This window comes from Denticeps clupeoides, unplaced genomic scaffold (genome assembly GCF_900700375.1).
Source record: "Denticeps clupeoides unplaced genomic scaffold, fDenClu1.1, whole genome shotgun sequence".
Lineage (NCBI taxonomy): Eukaryota > Metazoa > Chordata > Actinopteri > Clupeiformes > Denticipitidae > Denticeps > Denticeps clupeoides.
This window is the reverse complement of record NW_021629731.1, coordinates 84738-97442: the sequence shown is the minus strand read 5'-3', so window position 1 is coordinate 97442 and position 12705 is coordinate 84738. Positions and strand designations below refer to the sequence as shown.

General features: G+C 40.9%; 26 non-coding genes across 26 annotated transcripts; 13 read left to right on the top strand and 13 right to left on the bottom strand.

Annotated features, from left to right (window-relative positions):
* Nucleotides 1-592: 592 nt before the first annotated feature.
* trnaf-gaa (transfer RNA phenylalanine (anticodon GAA)) lies at nucleotides 593-665 on the bottom strand. The gene has a single exon. It is a non-coding gene; the product is annotated as a tRNA-Phe (tRNA).
* Nucleotides 666-776: 111 nt separating this feature from the next.
* Nucleotides 777-848, top strand: trnad-guc (transfer RNA aspartic acid (anticodon GUC)). The gene has a single exon. It is a non-coding gene; the product is annotated as a tRNA-Asp (tRNA).
* A 705-nt stretch (nucleotides 849-1553) lies between these two features.
* On the bottom strand, nucleotides 1554-1626 carry trnaf-gaa (transfer RNA phenylalanine (anticodon GAA)). Its single transcript has one exon. It is a non-coding gene; the product is annotated as a tRNA-Phe (tRNA).
* Nucleotides 1627-1737: 111 nt separating this feature from the next.
* Nucleotides 1738-1809, top strand: trnad-guc (transfer RNA aspartic acid (anticodon GUC)). Its single transcript has one exon. It is a non-coding gene; the product is annotated as a tRNA-Asp (tRNA).
* A 705-nt stretch (nucleotides 1810-2514) lies between these two features.
* On the bottom strand, nucleotides 2515-2587 carry trnaf-gaa (transfer RNA phenylalanine (anticodon GAA)). Its single transcript has one exon. It is a non-coding gene; the product is annotated as a tRNA-Phe (tRNA).
* Nucleotides 2588-2698: 111 nt separating this feature from the next.
* Nucleotides 2699-2770, top strand: trnad-guc (transfer RNA aspartic acid (anticodon GUC)). The gene has a single exon. It is a non-coding gene; the product is annotated as a tRNA-Asp (tRNA).
* Nucleotides 2771-3476: 706 nt separating this feature from the next.
* On the bottom strand, nucleotides 3477-3549 carry trnaf-gaa (transfer RNA phenylalanine (anticodon GAA)). The gene has a single exon. It is a non-coding gene; the product is annotated as a tRNA-Phe (tRNA).
* Nucleotides 3550-3660: 111 nt separating this feature from the next.
* On the top strand, nucleotides 3661-3732 carry trnad-guc (transfer RNA aspartic acid (anticodon GUC)). The gene has a single exon. It is a non-coding gene; the product is annotated as a tRNA-Asp (tRNA).
* Nucleotides 3733-4438: 706 nt separating this feature from the next.
* trnaf-gaa (transfer RNA phenylalanine (anticodon GAA)) lies at nucleotides 4439-4511 on the bottom strand. Its single transcript has one exon. It is a non-coding gene; the product is annotated as a tRNA-Phe (tRNA).
* Nucleotides 4512-4622: 111 nt separating this feature from the next.
* trnad-guc (transfer RNA aspartic acid (anticodon GUC)) lies at nucleotides 4623-4694 on the top strand. The gene has a single exon. It is a non-coding gene; the product is annotated as a tRNA-Asp (tRNA).
* Nucleotides 4695-5400: 706 nt separating this feature from the next.
* Nucleotides 5401-5473, bottom strand: trnaf-gaa (transfer RNA phenylalanine (anticodon GAA)). Its single transcript has one exon. It is a non-coding gene; the product is annotated as a tRNA-Phe (tRNA).
* Nucleotides 5474-5584: 111 nt separating this feature from the next.
* Nucleotides 5585-5656, top strand: trnad-guc (transfer RNA aspartic acid (anticodon GUC)). Its single transcript has one exon. It is a non-coding gene; the product is annotated as a tRNA-Asp (tRNA).
* A 705-nt stretch (nucleotides 5657-6361) lies between these two features.
* trnaf-gaa (transfer RNA phenylalanine (anticodon GAA)) lies at nucleotides 6362-6434 on the bottom strand. Its single transcript has one exon. It is a non-coding gene; the product is annotated as a tRNA-Phe (tRNA).
* A 111-nt stretch (nucleotides 6435-6545) lies between these two features.
* Nucleotides 6546-6617, top strand: trnad-guc (transfer RNA aspartic acid (anticodon GUC)). The gene has a single exon. It is a non-coding gene; the product is annotated as a tRNA-Asp (tRNA).
* Nucleotides 6618-7323: 706 nt separating this feature from the next.
* Nucleotides 7324-7396, bottom strand: trnaf-gaa (transfer RNA phenylalanine (anticodon GAA)). Its single transcript has one exon. It is a non-coding gene; the product is annotated as a tRNA-Phe (tRNA).
* Nucleotides 7397-7507: 111 nt separating this feature from the next.
* trnad-guc (transfer RNA aspartic acid (anticodon GUC)) lies at nucleotides 7508-7579 on the top strand. The gene has a single exon. It is a non-coding gene; the product is annotated as a tRNA-Asp (tRNA).
* Nucleotides 7580-8285: 706 nt separating this feature from the next.
* Nucleotides 8286-8358, bottom strand: trnaf-gaa (transfer RNA phenylalanine (anticodon GAA)). The gene has a single exon. It is a non-coding gene; the product is annotated as a tRNA-Phe (tRNA).
* A 111-nt stretch (nucleotides 8359-8469) lies between these two features.
* Nucleotides 8470-8541, top strand: trnad-guc (transfer RNA aspartic acid (anticodon GUC)). The gene has a single exon. It is a non-coding gene; the product is annotated as a tRNA-Asp (tRNA).
* A 706-nt stretch (nucleotides 8542-9247) lies between these two features.
* trnaf-gaa (transfer RNA phenylalanine (anticodon GAA)) lies at nucleotides 9248-9320 on the bottom strand. The gene has a single exon. It is a non-coding gene; the product is annotated as a tRNA-Phe (tRNA).
* A 111-nt stretch (nucleotides 9321-9431) lies between these two features.
* Nucleotides 9432-9503, top strand: trnad-guc (transfer RNA aspartic acid (anticodon GUC)). Its single transcript has one exon. It is a non-coding gene; the product is annotated as a tRNA-Asp (tRNA).
* Nucleotides 9504-10209: 706 nt separating this feature from the next.
* Nucleotides 10210-10282, bottom strand: trnaf-gaa (transfer RNA phenylalanine (anticodon GAA)). The gene has a single exon. It is a non-coding gene; the product is annotated as a tRNA-Phe (tRNA).
* A 111-nt stretch (nucleotides 10283-10393) lies between these two features.
* On the top strand, nucleotides 10394-10465 carry trnad-guc (transfer RNA aspartic acid (anticodon GUC)). The gene has a single exon. It is a non-coding gene; the product is annotated as a tRNA-Asp (tRNA).
* A 706-nt stretch (nucleotides 10466-11171) lies between these two features.
* On the bottom strand, nucleotides 11172-11244 carry trnaf-gaa (transfer RNA phenylalanine (anticodon GAA)). Its single transcript has one exon. It is a non-coding gene; the product is annotated as a tRNA-Phe (tRNA).
* Nucleotides 11245-11355: 111 nt separating this feature from the next.
* On the top strand, nucleotides 11356-11427 carry trnad-guc (transfer RNA aspartic acid (anticodon GUC)). Its single transcript has one exon. It is a non-coding gene; the product is annotated as a tRNA-Asp (tRNA).
* Nucleotides 11428-12133: 706 nt separating this feature from the next.
* On the bottom strand, nucleotides 12134-12206 carry trnaf-gaa (transfer RNA phenylalanine (anticodon GAA)). The gene has a single exon. It is a non-coding gene; the product is annotated as a tRNA-Phe (tRNA).
* A 111-nt stretch (nucleotides 12207-12317) lies between these two features.
* On the top strand, nucleotides 12318-12389 carry trnad-guc (transfer RNA aspartic acid (anticodon GUC)). The gene has a single exon. It is a non-coding gene; the product is annotated as a tRNA-Asp (tRNA).
* Nucleotides 12390-12705: the final 316 nt, after the last annotated feature.

The window sequence follows — 12705 nt, the reverse complement described above, 5'->3', positions numbered from 1 at the left end:
GCTTTTTCCAGATAAAACCATTGATACAAGAATGCAGGCCTCTCTTGTCTTGGCACTTCAGGCGTTTTTGTTGGCTTTTTTGAGACCTGGTAATTGTTCTTGCCTGTTTTTATGGAACTAATATATGTAAAATTGTTCCATTGTAACAAAAGAACCCAAAATAGACACAAAAAATAAATTATAGAGGGAAACAAAGAGAAAGAATAAGAAACAAACTCCAGTGAGGGAGGCCAGACCCTGGTAGAAGTAGAAAAGCTGAATGCAGGAACAATGTGAGAGTAGAACCCCCCGAGCAGTTGAGGGGGAAAGAGGCCTCTGTATGAGGTTTGAATCCTTTCTTTTATAATGGACGTTTATCTCACAGAAGTGTTGCAACTGATCAATCAGTTTCTCCTTTGAGGTTTATGCTTTTTCCAGATAAAACCATTGATACAAGAATGCAGGCCTCTCTTGTCTTGGCACTTCAGGCCATTTGTTGGCCTTTTTGAGACCTGGTAATTGTTCTTGCCTGTGAGGGGGAGGTCAGTTTCCAGATAAAGCATAGGTCTTTGTTAACAAACCAAAAATTGCATTTACACAGTCCAAACAGCTTTGCCGAAACCCGGGATTGAACCAGGGACCTTTAGATCTTCAGTCTAACGCTCTCCCAACTGAGCTATTTCGGCTCATACCTCATACCTACTATGAAATCAATCTAAATGTCACAAACCACTGTTGCAAGAAACAAACATGCTTGAAGTTCTAAAGACCTATGATAACAAAGAAGCAGGGCCAGCTCCTCGTTAGTATAGTGGTGAGTATCCCCGCCTGTCACGCGGGAGACCGGGGTTCGATTCCCCGACGGGGAGGCGATGCTTTTGTGTTTTTTATTTGCCATTAGAGATTACCTTGATCTCCATTAAAAAAAAAAAATCATGTTTTTGAACACAATTAGATTTCTGTTTATGGAACCCAAAGGTTTATGCTTTTTCCAGATAAAACCATTGATACAAGAATGCAGGCCTCTCTTGTCTTGGCACTTCAGGCGTTTTTGTTGGCTTTTGAGACCTGGTAATTGTTCTTGCCTGTTTTTATGGAACTAATATATGTAAAATTGTTCCATTGTAACAAAAGAACCCAAAATAGACACAAAAAATAAATTATAGAGGGAAACAAAGAGAAAGAATAAGAAACAAACTCCAGTGAGGGAGGCCAGACCCTGGTAGAAGTAGAAAAGCTGAATGCAGGAACAATGTGAGAGTAGAACCCCCCGAGCAGTTGAGGGGGAAAGAGGCCTCTGTATGAGGTTTGAATCCTTTCTTTTATAATGGACGTTTATCTCACAGAAGTGTTGCAACTGATCAATCAGTTTCTCCTTTGAGGTTTATGCTTTTTCCAGATAAAACCATTGATACAAGAATGCAGGCCGCTCTTGTCTTGGCACTTCAGGCCATTTGTTGGCCTTTTTGAGACCTGGTAATTGTTCTTGCCTGTGAGGGGGAGGTCAGTTTCCAGATAAAGCATAGGTCTTTGTTAACAAACCAAAAATTACATTTACACAGTCCAAACAGCTTTGCCGAAACCCGGGATTGAACCAGGGACCTTTAGATCTTCAGTCTAACGCTCTCCCAACTGAGCTATTTCGGCTCATACCTCATACCTACTATGAAATCAATCTAAATGTCACAAACCACTGTTGCAAGAAACAAACATGCTTGAAGTTCTAAAGACCTATGATAACAAAGAAGCAGGGCCAGCTCCTCGTTAGTATAGTGGTGAGTATCCCCGCCTGTCACGCGGGAGACCGGGGTTCGATTCCCCGACGGGGAGGCGATGCTTTGTGTTTTTTATTTGCCATTAGAGATTACCTTGATCTCCATTAAAAAAAAAAATCATGTTTTTGAACACAATTAGATTTCTGTTTATGGAACCCAAAGGTTTATGCTTTTTCCAGATAAAACCATTGATACAAGAATGCAGGCCTCTCTTGTCTTGGCACTTCAGGCAGTTTTGTTGGCTTTTTTGAGACCTGGTAATTGTTCTTGCCTGTTTTTATGGAACTAATATATGTAAAATTGTTCCATTGTAACAAAAGAACCCAAAATAGACACAAAAAATAAATTATAGAGGGAAACAAAGAGAAAGAATAAGAAACAAACTCCAGTGAGGGAGGCCAGACCCTGGTAGAAGTAGAAAAGCTGAATGCAGGAACAATGTGAGAGTAGAACCCCCCGAGCAGTTGAGGGGGAAAGAGGCCTCTGTATGAGGTTTGAATCCTTTCTTTTATAATGGACGTTTATCTCACAGAAGTGTTGCAACTGATCAATCAGTTTCTCCTTTGAGGTTTATGCTTTTTCCAGATAAAACCATTGATACAAGAATGCAGGCCTCTCTTGTCTTGGCACTTCAGGCCATTTGTTGGCCTTTTTGAGACCTGGTAATTGTTCTTGCCTGTGAGGGGGAGGTCAGTTTCCAGATAAAGCATAGGTCTTTGTTAACAAACCAAAAATTGCATTTACACAGTCCAAACAGCTTTGCCGAAACCCGGGATTGAACCAGGGACCTTTAGATCTTCAGTCTAACGCTCTCCCAACTGAGCTATTTCGGCTCATACCTCATACCTACTATGAAATCAATCTAAATGTCACAAACCACTGTTGCAAGAAACAAACATGCTTGAAGTTCTAAAGACCTATGATAACAAAGAAGCAGGGCCAGCTCCTCGTTAGTATAGTGGTGAGTATCCCCGCCTGTCACGCGGGAGACCGGGGTTCGATTCCCCGACGGGGAGGCGATGCTTTTGTGTTTTTTATTTGCCATTAGAGATTACCTTGATCTCCATTAAAAAAAAAAATCATGTTTTTGAACACAATTAGATTTCTGTTTATGGAACCCAAAGGTTTATGCTTTTTCCAGATAAAACCATTGATACAAGAATGCAGGCCTCTCTTGTCTTGGCACTTCAGGCGTTTTTGTTGGCTTTTTTGAGACCTGGTAATTGTTCTTGCCTGTTTTTATGGAACTAATATATGTAAAATTGTTCCATTGTAACAAAAGAACCCAAAATAGACACAAAAAATAAATTATAGAGGGAAACAAAGAGAAAGAATAAGAAACAAACTCCAGTGAGGGAGGCCAGACCCTGGTAGAAGTAGAAAAGCTGAATGCAGGAACAATGTGAGAGTAGAACCCCCCGAGCAGTTGAGGGGGAAAGAGGCCTCTGTATGAGGTTTGAATCCTTTCTTTTATAATGGACGTTTATCTCACAGAAGTGTTGCAACTGATCAATCAGTTTCTCCTTTGAGGTTTATGCTTTTTCCAGATAAAACCATTGATACAAGAATGCAGGCCTCTCTTGTCTTGGCACTTCAGGCCATTTGTTGGCCTTTTTGAGACCTGGTAATTGTTCTTGCCTGTGAGGGGGAGGTCAGTTTCCAGATAAAGCATAGGTCTTTGTTAACAAACCAAAAATTGCATTTACACAGTCCAAACAGCTTTGCCGAAACCCGGGATTGAACCAGGGACCTTTAGATCTTCAGTCTAACGCTCTCCCAACTGAGCTATTTCGGCTCATACCTCATACCTACTATGAAATCAATCTAAATGTCACAAACCACTGTTGCAAGAAACAAACATGCTTGAAGTTCTAAAGACCTATGATAACAAAGAAGCAGGGCCAGCTCCTCGTTAGTATAGTGGTGAGTATCCCCGCCTGTCACGCGGGAGACCGGGGTTCGATTCCCCGACGGGGAGGCGATGCTTTTGTGTTTTTTATTTGCCATTAGAGATTACCTTGATCTCCATTAAAAAAAAAAATCATGTTTTTGAACACAATTAGATTTCTGTTTATGGAACCCAAAGGTTTATGCTTTTTCCAGATAAAACCATTGATACAAGAATGCAGGCCTCTCTTGTCTTGGCACTTCAGGCGTTTTTGTTGGCTTTTTTGAGACCTGGTAATTGTTCTTGCCTGTTTTTATGGAACTAATATATGTAAAATTGTTCCATTGTAACAAAAGAACCCAAAATAGACACAAAAAATAAATTATAGAGGGAAACAAAGAGAAAGAATAAGAAACAAACTCCAGTGAGGGAGGCCAGACCCTGGTAGAAGTAGAAAAGCTGAATGCAGGAACAATGTGAGAGTAGAACCCCCCGAGCAGTTGAGGGGGAAAGAGGCCTCTGTATGAGGTTTGAATCCTTTCTTTTATAATGGACGTTTATCTCACAGAAGTGTTGCAACTGATCAATCAGTTTCTCCTTTGAGGTTTATGCTTTTTCCAGATAAAACCATTGATACAAGAATGCAGGCCTCTCTTGTCTTGGCACTTCAGGCCATTTGTTGGCCTTTTTGAGACCTGGTAATTGTTCTTGCCTGTGAGGGGGAGGTCAGTTTCCAGATAAAGCATAGGTCTTTGTTAACAAACCAAAAATTGCATTTACACAGTCCAAACAGCTTTGCCGAAACCCGGGATTGAACCAGGGACCTTTAGATCTTCAGTCTAACGCTCTCCCAACTGAGCTATTTCGGCTCATACCTCATACCTACTATGAAATCAATCTAAATGTCACAAACCACTGTTGCAAGAAACAAACATGCTTGAAGTTCTAAAGACCTATGATAACAAAGAAGCAGGGCCAGCTCCTCGTTAGTATAGTGGTGAGTATCCCCGCCTGTCACGCGGGAGACCGGGGTTCGATTCCCCGACGGGGAGGCGATGCTTTTGTGTTTTTTATTTGCCATTAGAGATTACCTTGATCTCCATTAAAAAAAAAAATCATGTTTTTGAACACAATTAGATTTCTGTTTATGGAACCCAAAGGTTTATGCTTTTTCCAGATAAAACCATTGATACAAGAATGCAGGCCTCTCTTGTCTTGGCACTTCAGGCGTTTTTGTTGGCTTTTTTGAGACCTGGTAATTGTTCTTGCCTGTTTTTATGGAACTAATATATGTAAAATTGTTCCATTGTAACAAAAGAACCCAAAATAGACACAAAAAATAAATTATAGAGGGAAACAAAGAGAAAGAATAAGAAACAAACTCCAGTGAGGGAGGCCAGACCCTGGTAGAAGTAGAAAAGCTGAATGCAGGAACAATGTGAGAGTAGAACCCCCCGAGCAGTTGAGGGGGAAAGAGGCCTCTGTATGAGGTTTGAATCCTTTCTTTTATAATGGACGTTTATCTCACAGAAGTGTTGCAACTGATCAATCAGTTTCTCCTTTGAGGTTTATGCTTTTTCCAGATAAAACCATTGATACAAGAATGCAGGCCTCTCTTGTCTTGGCACTTCAGGCCATTTGTTGGCCTTTTTGAGACCTGGTAATTGTTCTTGCCTGTGAGGGGGAGGTCAGTTTCCAGATAAAGCATAGGTCTTTGTTAACAAACCAAAAATTACATTTACACAGTCCAAACAGCTTTGCCGAAACCCGGGATTGAACCAGGGACCTTTAGATCTTCAGTCTAACGCTCTCCCAACTGAGCTATTTCGGCTCATACCTCATACCTACTATGAAATCAATCTAAATGTCACAAACCACTGTTGCAAGAAACAAACATGCTTGAAGTTCTAAAGACCTATGATAACAAAGAAGCAGGGCCAGCTCCTCGTTAGTATAGTGGTGAGTATCCCCGCCTGTCACGCGGGAGACCGGGGTTCGATTCCCCGACGGGGAGGCGATGCTTTTGTGTTTTTTATTTGCCATTAGAGATTACCTTGATCTCCATTAAAAAAAAAAATCATGTTTTTGAACACAATTAGATTTCTGTTTATGGAACCCAAAGGTTTATGCTTTTTCCAGATAAAACCATTGATACAAGAATGCAGGCCTCTCTTGTCTTGGCACTTCAGGCGTTTTGTTGGCTTTTTTGAGACCTGGTAATTGTTCTTGCCTGTTTTTATGGAACTAATATATGTAAAATTGTTCCATTGTAACAAAAGAACCCAAAATAGACACAAAAAATAAATTATAGAGGGAAACAAAGAGAAAGAATAAGAAACAAACTCCAGTGAGGGAGGCCAGACCCTGGTAGAAGTAGAAAAGCTGAATGCAGGAACAATGTGAGAGTAGAACCCCCCGAGCAGTTGAGGGGGAAAGAGGCCTCTGTATGAGGTTTGAATCCTTTCTTTTATAATGGACGTTTATCTCACAGAAGTGTTGCAACTGATCAATCAGTTTCTCCTTTGAGGTTTATGCTTTTTCCAGATAAAACCATTGATACAAGAATGCAGGCCTCTCTTGTCTTGGCACTTCAGGCCATTTGTTGGCCTTTTTGAGACCTGGTAATTGTTCTTGCCTGTGAGGGGGAGGTCAGTTTCCAGATAAAGCATAGGTCTTTGTTAACAAACCAAAAATTGCATTTACACAGTCCAAACAGCTTTGCCGAAACCCGGGATTGAACCAGGGACCTTTAGATCTTCAGTCTAACGCTCTCCCAACTGAGCTATTTCGGCTCATACCTCATACCTACTATGAAATCAATCTAAATGTCACAAACCACTGTTGCAAGAAACAAACATGCTTGAAGTTCTAAAGACCTATGATAACAAAGAAGCAGGGCCAGCTCCTCGTTAGTATAGTGGTGAGTATCCCCGCCTGTCACGCGGGAGACCGGGGTTCGATTCCCCGACGGGGAGGCGATGCTTTTGTGTTTTTTATTTGCCATTAGAGATTACCTTGATCTCCATTAAAAAAAAAAATCATGTTTTTGAACACAATTAGATTTCTGTTTATGGAACCCAAAGGTTTATGCTTTTTCCAGATAAAACCATTGATACAAGAATGCAGGCCTCTCTTGTCTTGGCACTTCAGGCGTTTTTGTTGGCTTTTTTGAGACCTGGTAATTGTTCTTGCCTGTTTTTATGGAACTAATATATGTAAAATTGTTCCATTGTAACAAAAGAACCCAAAATAGACACAAAAAATAAATTATAGAGGGAAACAAAGAGAAAGAATAAGAAACAAACTCCAGTGAGGGAGGCCAGACCCTGGTAGAAGTAGAAAAGCTGAATGCAGGAACAATGTGAGAGTAGAACCCCCCGAGCAGTTGAGGGGGAAAGAGGCCTCTGTATGAGGTTTGAATCCTTTCTTTTATAATGGACGTTTATCTCACAGAAGTGTTGCAACTGATCAATCAGTTTCTCCTTTGAGGTTTATGCTTTTTCCAGATAAAACCATTGATACAAGAATGCAGGCCGCTCTTGTCTTGGCACTTCAGGCCATTTGTTGGCCTTTTTGAGACCTGGTAATTGTTCTTGCCTGTGAGGGGGAGGTCAGTTTCCAGATAAAGCATAGGTCTTTGTTAACAAACCAAAAATTGCATTTACACAGTCCAAACAGCTTTGCCGAAACCCGGGATTGAACCAGGGACCTTTAGATCTTCAGTCTAACGCTCTCCCAACTGAGCTATTTCGGCTCATACCTCATACCTACTATGAAATCAATCTAAATGTCACAAACCACTGTTGCAAGAAACAAACATGCTTGAAGTTCTAAAGACCTATGATAACAAAGAAGCAGGGCCAGCTCCTCGTTAGTATAGTGGTGAGTATCCCCGCCTGTCACGCGGGAGACCGGGGTTCGATTCCCCGACGGGGAGGCGATGCTTTTGTGTTTTTTATTTGCCATTAGAGATTACCTTGATCTCCATTAAAAAAAAAAATCATGTTTTTGAACACAATTAGATTTCTGTTTATGGAACCCAAAGGTTTATGCTTTTTCCAGATAAAACCATTGATACAAGAATGCAGGCCTCTCTTGTCTTGGCACTTCAGGCGTTTTTGTTGGCTTTTTTGAGACCTGGTAATTGTTCTTGCCTGTTTTTATGGAACTAATATATGTAAAATTGTTCCATTGTAACAAAAGAACCCAAAATAGACACAAAAAATAAATTATAGAGGGAAACAAAGAGAAAGAATAAGAAACAAACTCCAGTGAGGGAGGCCAGACCCTGGTAGAAGTAGAAAAGCTGAATGCAGGAACAATGTGAGAGTAGAACCCCCCGAGCAGTTGAGGGGGAAAGAGGCCTCTGTATGAGGTTTGAATCCTTTCTTTTATAATGGACGTTTATCTCACAGAAGTGTTGCAACTGATCAATCAGTTTCTCCTTTGAGGTTTATGCTTTTTCCAGATAAAACCATTGATACAAGAATGCAGGCCTCTCTTGTCTTGGCACTTCAGGCCATTTGTTGGCCTTTTTGAGACCTGGTAATTGTTCTTGCCTGTGAGGGGGAGGTCAGTTTCCAGATAAAGCATAGGTCTTTGTTAACAAACCAAAAATTGCATTTACACAGTCCAAACAGCTTTGCCGAAACCCGGGATTGAACCAGGGACCTTTAGATCTTCAGTCTAACGCTCTCCCAACTGAGCTATTTCGGCTCATACCTCATACCTACTATGAAATCAATCTAAATGTCACAAACCACTGTTGCAAGAAACAAACATGCTTGAAGTTCTAAAGACCTATGATAACAAAGAAGCAGGGCCAGCTCCTCGTTAGTATAGTGGTGAGTATCCCCGCCTGTCACGCGGGAGACCGGGGTTCGATTCCCCGACGGGGAGGCGATGCTTTTGTGTTTTTTATTTGCCATTAGAGATTACCTTGATCTCCATTAAAAAAAAAAATCATGTTTTTGAACACAATTAGATTTCTGTTTATGGAACCCAAAGGTTTATGCTTTTTCCAGATAAAACCATTGATACAAGAATGCAGGCCTCTCTTGTCTTGGCACTTCAGGCGTTTTTGTTGGCTTTTTTGAGACCTGGTAATTGTTCTTGCCTGTTTTTATGGAACTAATATATGTAAAATTGTTCCATTGTAACAAAAGAACCCAAAATAGACACAAAAAATAAATTATAGAGGGAAACAAAGAGAAAGAATAAGAAACAAACTCCAGTGAGGGAGGCCAGACCCTGGTAGAAGTAGAAAAGCTGAATGCAGGAACAATGTGAGAGTAGAACCCCCCGAGCAGTTGAGGGGGAAAGAGGCCTCTGTATGAGGTTTGAATCCTTTCTTTTATAATGGACGTTTATCTCACAGAAGTGTTGCAACTGATCAATCAGTTTCTCCTTTGAGGTTTATGCTTTTTCCAGATAAAACCATTGATACAAGAATGCAGGCCTCTCTTGTCTTGGCACTTCAGGCCATTTGTTGGCCTTTTTGAGACCTGGTAATTGTTCTTGCCTGTGAGGGGGAGGTCAGTTTCCAGATAAAGCATAGGTCTTTGTTAACAAACCAAAAATTGCATTTACACAGTCCAAACAGCTTTGCCGAAACCCGGGATTGAACCAGGGACCTTTAGATCTTCAGTCTAACGCTCTCCCAACTGAGCTATTTCGGCTCATACCTCATACCTACTATGAAATCAATCTAAATGTCACAAACCACTGTTGCAAGAAACAAACATGCTTGAAGTTCTAAAGACCTATGATAACAAAGAAGCAGGGCCAGCTCCTCGTTAGTATAGTGGTGAGTATCCCCGCCTGTCACGCGGGAGACCGGGGTTCGATTCCCCGACGGGGAGGCGATGCTTTTGTGTTTTTTATTTGCCATTAGAGATTACCTTGATCTCCATTAAAAAAAAAAATCATGTTTTTGAACACAATTAGATTTCTGTTTATGGAACCCAAAGGTTTATGCTTTTTCCAGATAAAACCATTGATACAAGAATGCAGGCCTCTCTTGTCTTGGCACTTCAGGCGTTTTTGTTGGCTTTTTTGAGACCTGGTAATTGTTCTTGCCTGTTTTTATGGAACTAATATATGTAAAATTGTTCCATTGTAACAAAAGAACCCAAAATAGACACAAAAAATAAATTATAGAGGGAAACAAAGAGAAAGAATAAGAAACAAACTCCAGTGAGGGAGGCCAGACCCTGGTAGAAGTAGAAAAGCTGAATGCAGGAACAATGTGAGAGTAGAACCCCCCGAGCAGTTGAGGGGGAAAGAGGCCTCTGTATGAGGTTTGAATCCTTTCTTTTATAATGGACGTTTATCTCACAGAAGTGTTGCAACTGATCAATCAGTTTCTCCTTTGAGGTTTATGCTTTTTCCAGATAAAACCATTGATACAAGAATGCAGGCCGCTCTTGTCTTGGCACTTCAGGCCATTTGTTGGCCTTTTTGAGACCTGGTAATTGTTCTTGCCTGTGAGGGGGAGGTCAGTTTCCAGATAAAGCATAGGTCTTTGTTAACAAACCAAAAATTGCATTTACACAGTCCAAACAGCTTTGCCGAAACCCGGGATTGAACCAGGGACCTTTAGATCTTCAGTCTAACGCTCTCCCAACTGAGCTATTTCGGCTCATACCTCATACCTACTATGAAATCAATCTAAATGTCACAAACCACTGTTGCAAGAAACAAACATGCTTGAAGTTCTAAAGACCTATGATAACAAAGAAGCAGGGCCAGCTCCTCGTTAGTATAGTGGTGAGTATCCCCGCCTGTCACGCGGGAGACCGGGGTTCGATTCCCCGACGGGGAGGCGATGCTTTTGTGTTTTTTATTTGCCATTAGAGATTACCTTGATCTCCATTAAAAAAAAAAATCATGTTTTTGAACACAATTAGATTTCTGTTTATGGAACCCAAAGGTTTATGCTTTTTCCAGATAAAACCATTGATACAAGAATGCAGGCCTCTCTTGTCTTGGCACTTCAGGCGTTTTTGTTGGCTTTTTTGAGACCTGGTAATTGTTCTTGCCTGTTTTTATGGAACTAATATATGTAAAATTGTTCCATTGTAACAAAAGAACCCAAAATAGACACAAAAAATAAATTATAGAGGGAAACAAAGAGAAAGAATAAGAAACAAACTCCAGTGAGGGAGGCCAGACCCTGGTAGAAGTAGAAAAGCTGAATGCAGGAACAATGTGAGAGTAGAACCCCCCGAGCAGTTGAGGGGGAAAGAGGCCTCTGTATGAGGTTTGAATCCTTTCTTTTATAATGGACGTTTATCTCACAGAAGTGTTGCAACTGATCAATCAGTTTCTCCTTTGAGGTTTATGCTTTTTCCAGATAAAACCATTGATACAAGAATGCAGGCCTCTCTTGTCTTGGCACTTCAGGCCATTTGTTGGCCTTTTTGAGACCTGGTAATTGTTCTTGCCTGTGAGGGGGAGGTCAGTTTCCAGATAAAGCATAGGTCTTTGTTAACAAACCAAAAATTGCATTTACACAGTCCAAACAGCTTTGCCGAAACCCGGGATTGAACCAGGGACCTTTAGATCTTCAGTCTAACGCTCTCCCAACTGAGCTATTTCGGCTCATACCTCATACCTACTATGAAATCAATCTAAATGTCACAAACCACTGTTGCAAGAAACAAACATGCTTGAAGTTCTAAAGACCTATGATAACAAAGAAGCAGGGCCAGCTCCTCGTTAGTATAGTGGTGAGTATCCCCGCCTGTCACGCGGGAGACCGGGGTTCGATTCCCCGACGGGGAGGCGATGCTTTTGTGTTTTTTATTTGCCATTAGAGATTACCTTGATCTCCATTAAAAAAAAAAATCATGTTTTTGAACACAATTAGATTTCTGTTTATGGAACCCAAAGGTTTATGCTTTTTCCAGATAAAACCATTGATACAAGAATGCAGGCCTCTCTTGTCTTGGCACTTCAGGCGTTTTTGTTGGCTTTTTTGAGACCTGGTAATTGTTCTTGCCTGTTTTTATGGAACTAATATATGTAAAATTGTTCCATTGTAACAAAAGAACCCAAAATAGACACAAAAAATAAATTATAGAGGGAAACAAAGAGAAAGAATAAGAAACAAACTCCAGTGAGGGAGGCCAGACCCTGGTAGAAGTAGAAAAGCTGAATGCAGGAACAATGTGAGAGTAGAACCCCCCGAGCAGTTGAGGGGGAAAGAGGCCTCTGTATGAGGTTTGAATCCTTTCTTTTATAATGGACGTTTATCTCACAGAAGTGTTGCAACTGATCAATCAGTTTCTCCTTTGAGGTTTATGCTTTTTCCAGATAAAACCATTGATACAAGAATGCAGGCCTCTCTTGTCTTGGCACTTCAGGCCATTTGTTGGCCTTTTTGAGACCTGGTAATTGTTCTTGCCTGTGAGGGGGAGGTCAGTTTCCAGATAAAGCATAGGTCTTTGTTAACAAACCAAAAATTGCATTTACACAGTCCAAACAGCTTTGCCGAAACCCGGGATTGAACCAGGGACCTTTAGATCTTCAGTCTAACGCTCTCCCAACTGAGCTATTTCGGCTCATACCTCATACCTACTATGAAATCAATCTAAATGTCACAAACCACTGTTGCAAGAAACAAACATGCTTGAAGTTCTAAAGACCTATGATAACAAAGAAGCAGGGCCAGCTCCTCGTTAGTATAGTGGTGAGTATCCCCGCCTGTCACGCGGGAGACCGGGGTTCGATTCCCCGACGGGGAGGCGATGCTTTTGTGTTTTTTATTTGCCATTAGAGATTACCTTGATCTCCATTAAAAAAAAAAATCATGTTTTTGAACACAATTAGATTTCTGTTTATGGAACCCAAAGGTTTATGCTTTTTCCAGATAAAACCATTGATACAAGAATGCAGGCCTCTCTTGTCTTGGCACTTCAGGCGTTTTTGTTGGCTTTTTTGAGACCTGGTAATTGTTCTTGCCTGTTTTTATGGAACTAATATATGTAAAATTGTTCCATTGTAACAAAAGAACCCAAAATAGACACAAAAAATAAATTATAGAGGGAAACAAAGAGAAAG